The 12466-nt window shown below is 49.2% G+C and overlaps 1 protein-coding gene across 4 annotated transcripts in view; it reads left to right on the top strand.

Moving 5' to 3' along the window:
* The window catches only part of SLIT3 (slit guidance ligand 3), a 642447-nt gene that overhangs the window by 433136 nt on the left and 196845 nt on the right, over positions 1-12466 (top strand). The window lies entirely within an intron of this gene.

Raw genomic sequence — 12466 nt, 5'->3', positions numbered from 1 at the left:
AAGACTTGAAGGAGGCTTTTATTTTGTTTAAACTACTTTAGCTGTCACTTTTCCCCATCACGAATGCAGGGTTTTCGTTTCCTGGCATCCTGAAGGGATGCTGACGATGGCTTCCAGGTACAGGTTATCTTCCCCTGTGCTGGAGCCGTTAGGCGACGGCCTGTGGAGTTGCACCTGTACTGCACGCAGGAGGGCAGAGGCATCTCCACGGCTGGCAGGAGCAGAGAGGGCAGTGCAGCAGGTGCTGAGCGAGGCAGCTGCCTGCTGCTTCCTCTGGGGGTGTTTGCCCAAAAGCAGGAGAGGATGGGGTGGAGCAGCCACAGCCCGGGGCAGTGTGCCACCCTGGACAGGACAGGTGTCGGCCTTTGGTGAGCAGTAACTTCCTGACTCGAGAGAGCTCTCTGAGAACACAAGATACGGGCCAGCTTGACCCTCTGTCCCACCAAGAGCTAATGTGCATGACACTTGGGTATTTCCGGGTGATCGTCTACATTTTGTTCTTTGGGTTCCGAGAACTGCGCATGTGAATTCAAACTAGTGGACTGTGTTAATTACCAGAACGCCAGGACACAGGAAATAGAGGCCCAGAGAGGGGCACTAACTGGCTACAGGCCAACCAGCTTCCTGTTGAAGGCACCCAAAATGAATGTTCCACGTACGGCACGTGAGAACTCGGTTCAGATGCCATGTCGCTCATTCCACACAGACCATTTAACAGAGACCTGCTGTGGTGCCGTCCAAGCAGGCCTGTGTAATTAGCAGGGTTAGCATTTTGATTCTTAAATAAAAATGCAATCTCACGATGGTTCAGTCGTTGTTAGAATTCCTCGAGCTTTGGGTATTTTTTGCCCTTGTGATTCCTCTAACTGTGCAGAGGCTTCAGGAGCTAAAAGTGCTGTGATTCTACACATCCACACTCCTCAGTCACTCCAGCAACTACTTTCAGGCCCGCCCGCCCTAGGCAGAGAAGGTACAGGCTGTGAGGATCCCTCACCCAAGATGCTTGGGTAGGGAAGTGTTTCGGGTTTTTGGATTTTGCAATATTTGCGTACACATGCCGAGATATCTTGTGGAAGGGACCCAAGTCAAAGCGTGAAATTCATTTCTGTTTCAGGCATACCTTATCAATGTGTCCTAAAGGTAATTTGTACAGTATTTCTCATGATTTTTGTGGGTGAAACAAAGTTTCAAGGTGTGCAATTCTGTTAGTGACGTCATGCCAGTATTCAGAGTTTTGGGGTTTGCAACATTTTGGGGTTTTTGGGGTAGAGATGCTCAACCAGAAGCCTGTACTTAGTGAGCTGTTCTCTTTTTATTCATACCCATTGCATCGTCCTGGTGGAAAAAGGAAGGAGAGTAAACTCCTTGTTAAAGGGTTAATTGACCGAAACAACTGCAGGAGGATTGAACACTTTACCCTTCCAGTCTGTTCAGTAGGCACATCTTGTGGGACAGAGCCCACAAGGCTACCGTAACAATCTCCAGCGCTTACGCTGTAACTGGGGACAAGAGACAACATGTGCATACACAGGACTGTTTCATAAAATGCCAGTCAACATAGAAGTCGGCAAGTAAGTGACTGCAAAGGGTGAGGAGCTGTCAGACTTTAGAGAAGAAAAATAGCTCTAGGCAATGCAGCCCAAAGGTTAGAAACATGGCTTTGGCAGATGGGTAGAATTATGTATGAATTCCATCTGTTGCAGGTACTGAGTCTGTGACCTTGGGTGCATTCTGTGTTGCTTCCGAGCCTTGGTTTCCACCCCTGTAGCGTGAGGATAGTCCTGGACCAACCTCCCAGGGTGTTTGTGAAGGTTACTAGAGTTAGATGTTTGAATAACTGAGGACGCACATGGGAAGTTCTGAGGGAGTCCTAGCTGCCGTATTCCTTTGTTGCTGTTATGATGGCGAAAACTTCAGCTGGGCCCAACCGATGGTTAGATTCCACAGTCAGTGGGCCGAGAGTGTGTCCAGAATGAGGAGGTGGGACTCTGTAAGGTGAGTTTCAGAGCACACCCACAGAGGCCTCTGGTGGGAGTGGAGGGTTGAGAAGGCGGAACAGTAGATGATGAGGTGAGAAAAAGAGGTGGAGCCCGAGGGAGGGTGCCTTCTGACCTGGGACTCTGGCAAATGTTTCTTCTGGAAGAGGAAGTCGGGATGGGAGGTGGTGGGAGAAAGAAGGGCTGGGGGCAGGAAGTGAAGCTGTAGTCCAGCCCGGGAGGTGCCACTCTCACTCGGGAGAGAAGTGAAGGTATCTGCAAGTAAGCTGCTGGTGGGAACAGGGCAGCAGGATCCGTGAGGCCAGAGGAGAAGTGCCTCACGATGAATTCCAAACGCAGACAGTACAGAGAACGATACATAGTCACAATACATAGAGACAATACATAGTCACAGTACATAGAGAAAATACATAGTCACAGTACGTAGAGACAATACCTAGTCACACAGCCACCAAAATATGTTTTGAAGGGTGGCCTTCAGCCCAGCAGTAAAGATTCACGTTTTCAACATCAGAGTACCTGGATTCAACTCCTGCTTCAGCTTCCTACTAATGCAGATCCTGGGACATAACAGCAATGGTTCTAACAATTGAGTTCCTGGCTCACGACTTCAGCCCTGGCCTGATCCTGCCTGGTGCAGACTTTTGGAGAGAGAACTAACACACTCACTCACTCTCTCTCTCTCTCTCTCTCTCTCTCTCTCTTACATAAATAGTCTCTTTAAAAATAATACATTTTGAGGTTCTGTAAAATGCCAGTTCTGGAAGAAACAACAGAATAATATACACAAGTATAAAAATATGATTTGTGCCTTTTTAGGGTTTCTACTTCATAGAGATTGAAAGGTCAGGGAAAGAGCTGGGCTTAGATCAGGGATTGGGTGATAATCATGTTGGGTGTGAACTGATGTGCAGTCCCCAATAGGCAGTGAGTGTGGACAGAGCGTCCTCTCTGTCTTAGCAATAGTGAATCTGACTTCAGTCGTGGACCTGTGAGTTGAGGGACTTTCTTAAAGCCAGACTACATCCCCAGGCCTCAGCTGCCTTGGTTTCCACAGGGAGTTAGATCAGACGGCCCCGTAGCCCCGAGACAGGCTCAGTGAGTGTTTGAAGATCTCGGACCAGAGCTGAGGGGTACATTCATAGCATCTGGACAGAGGTGATGTTGAACTTGTGCGTTTAAATATGCGTTGATCCAGGGGAATAGGAGACATTGGGCAGAAACGAAGTGTGTGTGAAGTTTGTATAAAACCTGTTGAGGAAGCAAACACGCCTACTACCAGAGCTCAGTTATCCACAGGGAAATTGCCTACTTTGCAAACAATGAATAGCACGTTTTAAGCCTCAGTAGGTACCTCCTTGTGGTCAGTCTGTTGGAGAACCATCACCCAGCCTCGAGCCTTCTTTATCACACTGTATGAGCTCCGATAATAGAACACTATTCCACTATTTCCTTAGGTAAAATAAAAGATAAATTATTAGAGTACAGTGTCAGGCTTCAAACTAAATGATATGTGAAATGACAGCTGATTGTGCCTATTCATAACACCAGATGCCTTATTAAAAGAAAATCAAGGATTGTCTTTTTTGTAAATAATTGTGCAGTTGTGACACACGTTGTTTTCTTTGCTGCCCTGACATTTTCCTTCAAGAAGGAAGCAATTGTAATACCATTTTCCAGGTGATAAAATTAAGTTCCCATCATCGTGGGTGAGTGAGCAGGCAAAATTCAGGCCAGGCTTCCACACCTAGGGTACCATTAGTCACATTCTACCCATCTTTAAAGATTCCTCCTCATGTAGCCAGGACAGCAACAGGAAGAAGGAAAAGTTGCCAAAGAGGCTTCCAGAGAGAGAGAGAGAGGCCCAGCTCACCTAAGGAGGTCGGCAGGCATGCGACTTCTATCAGAGCGCACAGAAAGGACGCAGGTGTTGGCGTCTGCACCCTGTGAAACCAGGAGCTGCTAGGGTGCTGCTATAGTAAAGGGACTTGGCACCTTGCCCCCCAGGCGGTGGAAGGAAGCCCCTAATTGCTTCCGGTTTCTCCAGAGAAGACAAATTAGTTAGCTGGGGATGCCGCCAGCCCGGTGCAATTACCCAAGGCTGGTTTTATGGGCTGGTCCCATTCCTGTAGCCTCTCCAGAAGGGCAGGAGGCACTGTGTTTAAAGATGGACAGACTGACCTGGAGAAGGAGACCCTCAGAGACTGACACTCCCCATTCCAGTTTTAAGTGCCTATTGTATACAAATCCTGTGCTTGGTAAAGCTACAGTGAGAAAGCAAGAAAAATTATCATGGGAAAAGCATGGAGCTAGGACAGCAAGAAATGAATTGGGGAAAAAAAAGATACGACAAGTCACAGTCCAACAAGCGTCTAAGAAAGACAAAAACCAGGATAGATGGTTTTAAAACAATGTCCCTTTGCCCTGTGCTCCTCAGCCGTTGTGTTTCCCTCTGTTTTTCAGTTTCTCTTTGCGAGGACTCTGTAGGACACGCATTCCAGAAGGGAAAATCAATAACCCTGTCTCTGCCAGCCAGCAGACTTCGCAATTGACGGTTTCAAAACAAAGCTGGGCAGGCGGCCTTTGCTTCCCTAGTTAGTCTGCTCTCCTGCCTCCTGAGATTAATGAGGGCTGTCTCCGCCCCGGTGAGCCGGCAGTAAGGCCGCTGAGGGAGGTGTGCGGAGGGACACAGGCACCCATTCAGTGGCAGTGTCTCTGCTGATCTCAGCAGCCATTTGTTTTGTCACTGCACCTGGTCACAACCCACAAGGTTCTACACGGTCTGCATTTCTCTGCTTCCCATGCACATTTTCCTTCCTGGAGCCCTCTGAGCTCCTTCCTGCCTCAGGACCTTTTCACTGACTGCTCCCTTCAGGTGGGACACAGGGCTTTCAGACCTCCAGGCAGCTGGCTCCTTCCAGACCTTCAGGCCTCAGCTCAGTGTAGCCTTCCCCAACCCATCTGAGCCACTCCCCTCGACCAACTACCTTCTCTGTATATCCTGTTTGTGCAGAGCACTATTACCCCCTGAAATTACCTTGTTGATGTATTTGTCAACTTGTCTCTGTATGTCACACACGTATACACAGAGAGCCTGCCTGTCCCAGTCACAGTGGTGTCCCCCATGCCCGAGCAGTTTGGCAGAGGGTAAGCTGGGCTGAGAATGTATCAAGTGAGTTATTTTGTTCAATCGTTCCATCTGTATTGCCGATGGCCAGTCATACACCAGAAGTCACACACAAGATGTTTGATATAAAACCATGTAAACTCATATGAAGATACTACCTTTTAAAAGACTTACTTATTCTGAAAGAGTTCGAGAGAGACAGATCTTCAACCACTGGTTTGCTCCCCAGATGGCCACAACCGCTAGCACTGGGCCAGGCAGAAGCCAGGAGCTTCCTCTGGGTCTCCCACTAGAGGAGCAAGCCCTCTGCTGCGGCTTTTCCCAGGCTGCTAGCAGGGAGTTGGATTAGAAGTGGAGTTGCCGGGACTCGAACTGGTGCCCTTATGAGATGCTGCCGTTGCAAGCAGCAGCTTTACCCGATATGCCACAGCACCAGGCCCTGAAAGTAATATTTTCTTTTTTGGACAGGCAGAGCGGACAGTGAGACAGAGAGAAAGGTCTTCCTTTTCCGTTGGTTCACCCTCCAGTGGCCGCCGCGGCCGGCGCTCCGCACTGATCCGAAGCCAGGAGCCAGGTGCTTCCTCCTGGTCTCCCATGCGGGTGCAGGGCCCAAGGACCTTGGGCCATCCTCCACTGCACTCCCGAGCCACAGCAGAGAGCTGGCCTGGAAGAGGGGCAACCGGGACAGAATCTAGCGCCCTGACCGGGACTAGAACCCGGGGTGCCAGCGCTGCAGGCGGAGGATTAGCCTAGTGAGCCACGGCGCTGGCCCAAAGTAATACTTTAGAAAAGTCACGCAGGTACTTGGAGAGTTCACAGGTAGACTGGAGAACTAGTAGTTGAAACGAGCTTCTGAGGACAAGCACACGGGGAGTTCAGGGAGATGAGCTGGATTCTGTCTTTACTCAGGAAGTGACATGAGCTGGGTTTTTGAAGGATGAGTAGGGGTCTTCCAGGGGAAGGGCATTCCAGACAGAAGGAAGAGCATATGAAAATTCACGTGGACAGAGTGGCGGAAGTCTGCGAAGAGGCGCTGCTTGTGGGTTTGTGGCTGGAGCTTGGCCAACAGGACAGGCAACAGAGGAGGTTAGTGAGAGACAGGGAGCTGGGAGGAAGGAGGACCTTGCATGGCACGATCCATCCAGCCCTGAGAGCCCACTGAAGGGTTTTTAACAGACGTTCCAGGGCCCTGAATCCAGCAGGTAAAGTGGACGTATGGAGGGGGACTCCAACTGCGGAGATGGGGAGCTAAGTGGGTGGGTGAGTGGAGCTCCTGTTCCTGGGGCTTACCAAGCACAGCCTGCTATGGACTTCAGCTGGCTCTGATGTGGGAATAGTTCCCAGCTCTCATCACAAAGCGGGTGTGGCTTCTTGAAGCTGGGGAAACCTACCTACATGAGACAAGGCAGGTGGATGCAGATGTTCCGTCTTCCCAAAGTGCCATAAGTTCTCCAGCCTTTCCAGCTTTGTGTTTCTGGCCGCGTGTGTCAGGTTGAGAATTCCTTCTGGGGGAAGCTGGACTGGACCTCAGTTTGCCAAGTGCCACCTGATAGCCTATCTAAAGAAGGGATCGAGCTGCCTGCTCCCTCCTTTCTCTCTCTCACTTCTGCTCTTCTGTTTTTCCATTCTTTCCACAAATTGTCATTGAACCCTTACACTTACAAGACCCAAAGAAAGTCCCTGAAATAAAAAAGATGAATGAGACATAGCCCCTACCCTTGAATTTTTGTCTACAGGGGGAAACAAACAGATCCACAAAGAGCGCACAATGTGATAAGCACTCTCCTAAACCTCTCTGCTCTATCTGCCCCATGGCCAAGTGTAAGGCCTCAGTAAATACCAGTTGATTAGGTTCCCTGAAATGAGAAGAATGGCAGAAGAAACAGGTGAATCTGACTCCATTAAGTCTGGAAAAGACCCGATGTGGCATTATCCAAAGGCAAGGAGAAGATGGTGGCAGGTAGGCAGTCCCAGAGATTGTGCCTAGAATTGGCAGTTGCTCAGGTGACAGGGCGAATGCCTTCCAGGCCAAGACTACATTGCTTTGTGGGCTGTGTTAGAGATTATCTGTGGGGCTGTGTGTATTTCTCCCAACACCTCCTAAGTTATAACTGTCTGCTTGGTCAGCTTTCTCCTCCAGAAGCCTGCAAGTTCTGTTAAGGGAGCAGTTGAGTCTGCCTTTCCCGCTGTTTGATTTTCAAGAATTAGTTCCGTGCCTGGTACACAGTAGGTGCTCAGTGAAGAATGAATAAGTGAGTGGATGAATTACTTCTGTAAGCAGAGACTCCAGCATTTGGAGAGCAGCCAACACCCTGAGAGAACATCATCTTTTATCTTAGCGAGTCAGGAAGAACAAAGTCTCGTTAGCAGGAGGAAGTCTTTTCGTTTTTTACTTGTTCTCAAGATGATGGAGCCCGTTATTCTTGAGACAGCATTCAAATTTATTGTCTGCTACAGTTTTTATTTGTAGACAAAATTTGTCTCACCACAGATGTTTAACCCTTCTGAACACTAAGTCCATAGCCATCATAGCCATGCTTAAAATAGACACATAAAATACAACCCTTCCCCCCTTCCTGGACCTTGGCAGGAAAGCCGTGGTTCTAGGCCTTAAGGACTCAGGGGTCTATTGAGAAATTTGCCATTAGACTGTCATTGGCCTGGAGATTAGCTCCAAAGAAGAGAGGAGATGAGTATTATCATGTAGATTTTAGTTTGAGATTCTTCCAGGAACTGTTACCTTCTGATTCTTTAATGTTTTAAGGTCAACTAAGTATAATGATTAAAAGCATGAACTTTGGAATCAGGCTTGATTTTTAAAATCTCTAAGTCATTTAAAAGGCACCAAGTTTCACTCCCCAAATGCCCATGACAGCCAGGGCTGGGCCAGGCGAAAAGACCAGAGGCAGGAACTCTATCAGGGTATTTAATGTGGATGGCAGGGCCATCGCCTGCTACCTCCCAGAATGTGTATTAGCAGGAAGTTACATAGGAAGCAAAGCTGGTTCTTGAACCAAGCACTCTGATTAGGGCTGCATGTGTCTCGAGCGGATATCTTAACTGCTGCATCAAACACCACTCTTTGAATTATTAAAAATTATTTGAAAGGGAGAGTGACAGAGAACCCTCTTCCATCTGCTGGTTCATTCACCAAATAACTATAACACCACAGGGCTGGGTCAGGCTGAAGCCAAGAACCAGAACCTCTTGGGTGAAAGGGGCCTAAACACCTGGGTCATCTGCTGCTGCCTTCCAAGCACACTGACAGGATCAAAACACAGGGCTGGGACTCCATCCGAGGCACTCCAATAAAGGATGCCAGTGTCTCAAGCAGTGGCTTAGCCCTTTGTGCCACAACACCCATCCTTTGGTTATTTTTTCTAATTCAAGCTTTCCTGCTTACTCTCTGCAAGGTCTGGGGCCAGTAACTTACCCTCCTGAGCTTGACCTGCTGATCTGTTGAGTGGGGGAAAATGCTAGTGAGGAGTTAACAGGAAGGAAGCTCTGCCTTCCATTTGTCTAACGCCCTGGGGTTTGCACAGAGCCTTCCTATGTATTGTATTACTGAATTACCACAACAACTTTACTGGGAAAAGTGTATCTTAATGGCAAAGGGGATACAAGCTCCAAAAAATCCAGGCACTGTCCCAAGGCAGCAGAGCTGGCCGTGACGAGGCTAGGACAAGATCCCAGGACAAGTCTAGGCTCAGTGCTTTTCTGAGTGGTATCTGAGGAAAGCTGAGATTTGGTGAGCAGGGTGCAATGTCTTGTAGGAAATGGCAGATACAAATCAGTGAGGGATGTTGGAAGAATATTCCTGGCTTCTAGCACCAGCCAAGACTTTTACAAATAAGAAAGAATTTTTGAGCAGACTATTGGGATTGTCTAAAAGTGTAAGGTGTGTGTGTGTTTTAATGAAGGTTCTTTGGAAAAATTGAGTAGACAGTATAGAGAATGACCATATACTCCTAACATACACATTAAGTTTCTCCTATGTTAGCATCTTGCATCCATTTGTGTGTGGTTGTTAAGTTGCTGGGCCAATATCGATGAGTTATTGGCTAAAGTCCAAGGTTTACACTCTGGTTCTGTCTGGCTATGTACGTTCTGTGGGTTTTGACAGCCATGACGACATGTGGCCATTACAGTGTCACTGCTCTAAAAGTCCCTGTGCTCCACCTACTCAGCCCTTGTCCCATTCTCCTAAGCCCTAAAGCATGAGCTTTATTTTTTTTTTTAATTTTTTTTATTTATTTGAAAGTCAGTTACACAGAGAAGAGGAAAGAGAGAGAGGTCTTCCACCCAATGGTTCACTGCCCAGTTGGCTGCAACGGCAGGAGCTGTGCTGATCCAAAGCCAGCAGCTTCTTCCAGGTCTCCTGCACGGGTGCAGGGGCCCAAGGACTTGGGCCATTTCTACTGCTTTCCCAGGCCATAGCAGAGCTGGATCGGAAGAGGAGCAGCCAGGACTAGAATCAGTGCCCATATGGGATGCCAGTGCTTCAGGCAAGGGCGTTAACCCACTGCACCACAGCACCAGCCCCAAGCGTGAGCTTTTAAATGTGTAGTAAATCTCTTCATCCCTTCCCAATAGCTTGTGCGAGTAAGAGGGGGCTCCAAAACATTCATGGGAAAGTAGAATTAAAAAATAATGTGAATTTCCCATGAGCTTTAAAAACAATCATTTGAATGGCAGAAAGTGAGAATGTGCTCCCATCTGAGTCATTCCCCAAATGCCCTCAGCAGCCCAGGGGGCTAAAGCCAGGAGTTGGGAACTCAATCCCAGTGTCCCATATGGGTGGCAGGGACCCCATGACTTGAGCCATCACTGCTGCCTCCCAGGGTCCACGTTGGCAGGGAGCTGGAGTCAGGAGCTGGAGCCGGGCATCGAGCCCAGGAACTCCAATGTGAGATGCAGGTGTCCCAACCAACATCTTACCTGCCAGGCCTGAATAGCCACCCATCCATGAGCTCCTGGAAGCCCTTGTATTCAGTTTCTCAGATTATAAAAACATCAGTGTTCTTTGTTCATCTTCAAGAGGGTGACATCCACATGCTGCAGTGCCATGGAGCAAGTCCGTGGGAAAGGCGGGCGCAGGCCCAGGCTCCTGCCACAGTGTGCAGTAGAAGCATTAAAGTCCGTCTTGCTGACATCACGTGACCCAGATACCTTGCCCAGGCCCGGGTTGTGTTCTGTGTGTAAACTCTGGGGAGCTTCAGGTCATGGTTAAGTACGCAGGCTCTGGCCTCAGGTCACCTGCAGTGGAATCCTGGCTCTTGCTGTAACTCGTGTGCTCTGAAGCAAGCTATGTACCTCTCTCTGAGCTTCAGTTTCCCCAAACAGTAAGTGGCAATAATGTCCCCCTCCTCATAGTGTTGGTGTAAAGAATGATAATTGTTATCACTGCTTTTATGCCATCTCTGAGAATTCGCCTTCCACTCCTGCACAAGTACACACCCAAAGGAAAAGGTTGTTTGCCAGGGGTCACCGTCACCTTTTACAGTATTGAACTCCTCCATCGCTGCCCCAGCGAGAGCAGTCCTTTTCTGCTCCTGGCTTGTAGCAGGCCAAGTATTAAGTAGGTGCCAGGAAGAGGGAGTGTTCTTTTTTTTTTTTTTTTTTTTTTTTTTTTTTTTTTTTTTTTTTTTGACAGGCAGAGTGGACAGTGAGAGAGAGAGACAGAGAGAAAGGTCTTCCTTTGCCGTTGGTTCACCCTCCAATGGCCGCCGCGGCCGGCGCGCTGCGGCCGGCGCAATGTGCTGATCCGATGGCAGGAGCCAGGAGCCAGGTGCTTTTCCTGGTCTCCCATGGGGTGCAGGGCCCAAGCACCTGGGCCATCCTCCACTGCACTCCCTGGCCACAGCAGAGGGCTGGCCTGGAAGAGGGGCAACCGGGACAGAATCCGGCGCCCCGACCGGGACTAGAACCCTGTGTGCCGGCGCCGCTAGGCGGAGGATTAGCCTAGTGAGCCGCGGCGCCGGCCGAGGGAGTGTTCTTTCCCCACCAAGACAGAGCAAAAGGAGCCCAGGAGTCCTGGCTCCAGCCACGGCTCCGCTATTAACTGCTGTTTGTCTAAGACAGGCTGAATGACGCCCTGAACGTCCACATCTGACACTCTGGAATGTACGGACGTGGATGCTACACGACAAGAGGGATTTCGCAGATGTGGTTACATTCAGGGTCCTGAAATGGGTTGTCCTGGAGCATTCTGGTGGCCCCAGTGCAATGACAAGGCTGTGTGTAAGAAGAGACACATGCCGGGACTAGAGAGAAGACAAGGCCACATAGTTTGGGGTGGGGGGGGGGGAGGACAGCCCCACCGTGGAAAAGGCAAGGCAAGGCAAGGGACACAGCCCTGCCTGCACCTCAATGTTGTCCCTGGGAAGCTGACTGACAACCTCTGCCTTCCACCATGCTAAGAAAACAAATGCATGCTGTTGGAAGCTTCTGGGTTTGTGGTAATTTATCACAGCAGCCCTAGGAAACCAATACTAATACTGCCCTCGGGCTGTCACTTAACCTCTTGGGCTCAGTTTCCCCATCTATTAAAGTAAATCACTGACATGAGATCCTAGATTTCAGATTGTGCCCTGAGAACCTGCAGAGCCTTAAGAGCCCACGTGCGAAAAGTCACTTCTTGGTGCCAATAAAGGCTTAAATCGCCTCTTGGAGACATCAGGGTTCCACATGAGGTTTTGTGCAACAAAGAACCTAATAGAGAAAAAAGGAAACGCAGCTTGAAAAAGCACTAGGCTTGATAGGGACTCTTTCGGGTCTTCTCACACTGCTGGTTGTTTGAGACTCTCTGGCATCACAGAAGAGCTTGGCAGCAACCCCTGGAAGCCAGCACAGGGGTACAGAAGGGAAGGGCATCAAGACAAGACCAGGTTACTCAGTCTGAGCTGGGCTCACCCTCAGAGTAGAGGTAAAAAAGAAAAGATGAGGGCCAGTGCCATGGCATAATGGGTAAAGCTGCTGCTTGAGACGCTGGCATCCCATGTGGGCACCTGTTCATGTCCCAGCTGCTCCACTTCTGATCCAGCTCTCTGCTTATGACCTGGGAAAGCAGTGGAAGATGGCCCAAGTGCTTTGGTCCCTGCACCCACGTAGGAGACCCGGAAAAAGTTCCTGGCTTCTGCCTGGCCCAGCCCCAGCCATTGCAGCCATCTGGGGAGGGAACCAGCAGATGGAAGAGCTCTCTTTTTCTGTCTTTCCTCTCTCTGTAACTCTGCCTTTCAAATAAATAAATGTTTAAGAAAAAAAAAAAAGAAGGAAGAAAGAAAAGATGGATATAGCTTGGGAAGTAGTTGTTGTAGAATGGAGCTGGGGCTTTTGAAATCTT

This window comes from Oryctolagus cuniculus, chromosome 6, assembly GCF_051225735.1.
Source record: "Oryctolagus cuniculus isolate XC-2025 breed Fujian yellow rabbit chromosome 6, ASM5122573v1, whole genome shotgun sequence".
Classification (NCBI taxonomy): domain Eukaryota; kingdom Metazoa; phylum Chordata; class Mammalia; order Lagomorpha; family Leporidae; genus Oryctolagus; species Oryctolagus cuniculus.
The sequence above is the reverse complement of the archived record's forward strand: the minus strand, read 5'-3'. Positions and strand labels throughout refer to the sequence as shown.